Genomic DNA, 5,856 nt, shown 5'->3' on the forward strand with positions numbered 1-5,856 from the left:
GGTTTTAGGCCTCTTTTGGTCATTAAACAAAAACCGGATATCTGCAGAGGAACTCGGAATACCAAACCTCTCTTCCCAGGATGAACTTAGTCAGGGGACAAAATGTTGTTTGAATACAGAATAATAGGTTTGAGGATTTGGGGTGAGATTCCTGGAGTTTTGGGAAGAGAGCGATGTTGTGGAGCAATGTGATAATAGCAGGATACGAGTTTGGGATATTACCCAGTCTGTGTGGGGGGCTTGGGGAAGGAAATTGTCTTGCCTGCCCACTCAAGCTGAATGTTGGGGTTGAGGTGGTGATCAGATTCCGTACGGAGGGTGAAATCCTTTCATTGAATTTCACATTTACAGCTCAGGTCCTCGAGGGATCGCTCCTGTATTCCCAGGAGGCGGTGGTCTCATTCTTTTAGCAAAAAACTTCAATCCAGGACCGATTTGTCAATAACAACACGCTGGAGGATTGGGATGTTAGAAACTGTTCAGCACTGATTCACTTTATTCATTGTTGTGTCCTGGAATAAACAAGTGGATTGTAGCTGTCCATTAAAAAAACAAATAGAATTCGGACGTTTCTGGCCAGTAACTTCACAATGTCCACTATTACATCACTCAGCATCCTCGGCTGCATCACATCTGGTCCACATGACATGTGAACATTACCTACAGCCAGTCGTTCTCGTTCCTCTTTGACATAAGTTTGAGACAAAAGAAAACATTTACGAATAGTCGATGAGGACAGTGAGCACTTTTATTGAAGGGAGTTTAAAGAAACCTTTGTGATAAAGAAGTAGGATTAGGGAAATGAAAGTAACAATATTTGGAATGAAGGCGCGGGTTGTTCATGGACTGACTGCAGAATTTGCTGATTATTTATTCAATAGAGATTTCAGGCCAATTGTATTTGATGTCATTAAGGAGATTAACATTGAAGGAAGCATGTCGTTGTCTATAATGTGTCATTACCTCCTTTTATCAAAATTGCTTTGATAGATGGGATTCAAAGAATTGGAGTCATATGGCATTCCTGTGGATTGTTAGATCCTTGCGAGGGTTCAAACAAATCCTTTGGAAAACCGCCAAGACCGAGGTGATTGTGCAGTAGAGATTGACTGGAGTGGTATCACTGGTGAAGAGTGTGCGTCCGGAAGATGTATTTCCAATATTGCAAACCAGGCTGCACATTCAGAACCTTCTTACCAACTTCTCATCGATGAAAAGGATGCACTGGTGAAAATCTTCCATGAATCCTTAAATTCTGGAAAATCGCAGCGTGTTTACTTCAGACAGGCATCATAATGAGCGCAGGCTGGTAGTGCCGGAGAGCCTGTTCCTGTGCTGTACTGTTCTTTATGGAAAACTGCCAACATAACACCCTTATTCGAAAAGGGAGGGAGACAGAAACAGATAACTAAATGCTAGTTAGCATAATATCTGTCATGTGGAAACTGTTAGAGTACATTATTTTTGCAGAATAAAGGGATTAAGGGTTATGGTGTTCGGGCCGGAAAGTGGAGCTGAGTCCACAAAAGATCAGCCATGATCTCATTGAATGGTGGAGCAGGCTCGAGGGGCCAGATGGCCGACTCCTGCTCCTAGTTCTTATGTTCTTATTATAAAGGATATAATAGCAGAACATTTAGCAATATATAACATAATGAAACAGATTCAGCATGGCTTCAAGAAGGGCACATCATGCATGACAATCTTTTCGAATTATTTGAAGTGGTAATGATCAGGATAAATAAAGGGGAATCCTGCCTCCAGCTGCCTCCCTACCTCCAGTTCCCTCCATCTGTTCCTCTCACAATATCCCCCATTGTGTCACTCACCTCCTTTCCCCCCTCTCACCCTTCCTCGCATTTCCTATCCGCCCTCTATCTCTAATCTATTTCCCTTTCTCTGGGATCTGCCTTGTCTCCAGGATCCCACTGACCCAGGGTTCGGGGACTCTCAGGCCGGCCAGGGCTCTTTTCCCGGCTCCATTCACAGGAAAAGTGACTTCAGTTTGCACAATACCATCCGCTCTCTCTGAAACCCCCAAACTGAAATTCAGACTCACCGGGAAGGTGAAGACTGCGAGGGCAGCACGGTGGTACAGTGGTTAGCACTACTGCCTCGCGGCGACGAGGTCCCAGATTCGATCCCAGCTCTGGGTCACTGTCCGTGAGGAGTTTGCACATTCTCCCGTGTTTGCGTGGGTTCCGTCCCCAGAATCCAAAGATGTGCAAACCAGGTGGATTGGCCACGCTAAATTGCCACTTAATTGGGAAAAATGATTTGGTTACTCTAAATTCTTTTAAAAGAAGGTGAAGACTGCGGGTCCCGCTCCTGCTGTTTAATACAGATCACTATAACTGGGCACAGTGAGCAGAAAGAAATTCATGTTGTTTGCGTGCATTTCACTCCAATTTGAAACGCCCCTGAATGAAAGTGTCCGTGTCACACGGCTCCCGTTCAGTCAGGAGATGGCACCAGTCCGCAATAAATGTATTTATGCAATTTATTTCTGATGTTCTGTATGTCATTACATAGGACTCTTACTCTGATCTGAGACCTTACCTTGTCCTTGTGTCCTGGTGCTGCTCTTTTCATCCTGTTTCAGTAATAACTATTTACTGGTATTAATTATGTAACTTACTTAGTGATTTATTTATTCAGCCACTAGGAGTGTTTTAAGCTCATTCTGTAAACGAAACTTTGCGTGGCTCGTATTCTGGCCCGTTTAACCCACCTATTTACTCTTGTTTCAGACTGAGAACTTAGTTATTAATGTTGAAGATTGTTGTTTATTTAAACCATGTTTCCACGCAAAACAAATTGATGCTGGTTATTAGATAAGAAACCCATGGGTGATGAGAACAGTTGGTGAATTTTATATGAGGAGTGTCCCCTCCTTTTCCGTCCTGACCTGCGATATTTAATTAAATAATTCACCACTGTGATGGCCAGGAACTGAAGCTGGGTCAAATGCTGGGACAGTCCCCACTATACCACCACCTGTCCCCGGGTAATGTCACCCCCTCGGAATTTACAGAACGAATACACAAACAATGAAGCGGGGGAATGTTTGAAATCAGAGATTGGATATTCTTGTAACCAATAGGGCTGTAATGGGAATCTTTCATTTTCCGATAGATCGGGATGAGCTGGGTCGCTCAGTCAGAAATCAGATATCTGGGGATTTAAATGTGATTACTACAATGATAATATTTAACCATGTTAATGTTATTTTGCTCCAATTGAAACGTGTCACGAATACATCGTTACCTTGTTGCACAACTTGCTTTCAGCCAGGAGATGGCAGCAGTGCGCAATAGTTTGGGTCTCCTGATTGTGTCCACAGATCTCGATAGGAATGGAGCTGCTGCTTCCCGGGAGCTGCCAAGCAAGAGGCACAGATATTGACCAACTGCACCCGCTCCAAATAGATTCCCCTAATTACTGAACAAAACAAAAACAAGCAGAAATCATATTTTCAGAAACTATGACAGTGTCTCTGAAAACAACACACCAACACCTCTGAAAGAATCGATTTGCTGTAACTAATTCAAGATGAACCGTTTCAATGTCAGCCGTAATTCCTTACCAGTTCTCAGACAGGCAGATTCACTTTTCAAGGTCCGGCTCAATAAAATCCATCACAGGCCCATGATCTGCTTTCCTCCTGTTCTCAGACACATCCACTTTGTACAAGGGCGCACTAACTGGTTTTCAGAGTAAGAGTCAGACTGCAGTCACCTCGTTCTCTCTGGATCCCTTTATCTCAGAGCCACCTCACAACCAGCAATGGAACTTCTCACAGAGCCAAGAATGGAATAGTTTGTCGATTCTTCCACTGATTCAGGACCGTCCATCACCAGGACGGATTCGTCCAAAAGAGTTGGGATGAGATGGGGCTGAGTTTCACTGTATCCAATCAGTCCCCGGAGAAGCACAAAAACAGTGAGTGAGGGAGAGAGAAAGAAACAAAGAAACAGATAGAGAGATAAAATATGTTCCATTTCTGCCACGATCTTTTTTCCCAGAAATACATTCACCTGAATGAAACCAAACCACGTTTCCATTCGCTGCCGTTGCTTCTTCTCCTTCCAAACGTTGCAGGAAACGTTATTATTTATTGATTGTTGTTTTGAGTGCGAGATTCTTTATATTTCGTTCAGTTTCCCAAAAAATGTTAAATATCTGACGAAACTCGATATAGGTTCAAACTTTCATTTACAAACATTCTGATTCATTCCCGACTCAACGGCTGGCGCGGGGAATTCAACAAACACCTCGAATCACAGTCGCTGCGAGCAGAGCTCGAACCTGCGCGGTTAAACCCCAAAAGATTTCAATCCCAACGCCTTAACCACTCGGCCATCGCAGCTGGGTCCAGTGATTCATTCATTAATAATTTGGTCGATGGAATACATTCTAAAACCAGCCTGGAATCACTCCAGGAAGTTGTTGTATTCAAAAGATCAACGGGGCCCCGTGGTTTACGTGAGGAGGGGTTGAATCTTCGTGGAAAATGGCCATTGGATTTGGAGAGAAGCCTTGAGAGAATCGAAAACCTCAGCTCACTAAACGCACAATTCCACTGATTGGAAATCTATTAGAAATTCAAATGGAACAGGACCACACTTTCCATTCTGGAAGAAATTTTAAATTATGTAATCTAGAAATTACAGCACAGAAGGAGACCTATGCAGGCCGAGTGGTCACATGATGACCTGATGACGCATCTAACATGATCACGTGTCGGGATTCCGGCAGTTCCCCGGATCGCGGTCAGAGCACAAGCCAGGAGGACCTGCTCAATTATTAAATCAGTTATTTTTTATGACAACTCCTTGGTCGCCAGTCATTGAGAGAGCAGCATTTCTACATGGTGTCAGAAGTGGGCAGTATGGCAGAAGGACTCCACCGCATCAACCTCCTTGTATCATAGAATCGTAGAATATCCAGCTCAGAAGGAGGCCATTCGGCCCAACCAGTCAGCACTGACACTCCGAATGAACACCGCAGCAACTCTCTTCCAGAAGAGGTTTAAGAGATAGTGCAGCACCAGCCCGGCTCGCTCAGTCGGTGGAGCATGGGATCCTTAATCCTAGGGTCGTGGGCGCTTCCATGAAAATATTGACGCTGAATTAATTGTATTCATAACAGGAACACAAGGTTATGTCGCTGGACTGGGAATCCAGAGGCCTGAACTCACCTTTCGTGACAACATTTAATAACTCTGGAAATTAAATTTCGTCTCAGTAATGGCCGAGAAAGGTTCTGCTTCAGACGGATCATATTTCCACAAATGGGAACACATTTACACAACAGGTAATGATTTGTCACAACCACAGTGAAGATCTGTCACCGGCAGAGTCACGGTTCCACGACAGAGAGAACAGTTACACAGCAGGGAGCTCAGTTACACAGCAGAGAGCTCAGTTACACAGCAGAGAGCACAGTTACACATCAGAAAGCTCAGTTACACAGCAGAGAGCACAGTAACACAGCAGAAAGCACGGTTACACATCAGAGAGCTCAGTTGCACAGTAGAGAGTTCAGTTACACAGCAGAGAGTACAGTTACACAGCAGAGAGCTCAGTTACACAGCAGAGAGCTCAGTTACACAGCAGAGAGCTCAGTTACATAGCAGAGAGAACAGTTACACAGCAGAGAGCACAGTTACACAGCAGAGACCCCAGTTACATAGCAGAGAGCACAGTAACACAGCAGAGAGCTCAGTTACATAGCAGAGAGAACAGTTACACAGCAGAGAGCACGGTTACACAGCATAGAGCACAGTTACACAGCAGAGAGCACGGTTACACATCAGAAAGCTCAGTTACACAGCAGAGAGCACAGTTACATAGC

The sequence above is a fragment of the Scyliorhinus torazame genome, chromosome 24, assembly GCF_047496885.1.
Source record: "Scyliorhinus torazame isolate Kashiwa2021f chromosome 24, sScyTor2.1, whole genome shotgun sequence".
Lineage (NCBI taxonomy): Eukaryota > Metazoa > Chordata > Chondrichthyes > Carcharhiniformes > Scyliorhinidae > Scyliorhinus > Scyliorhinus torazame.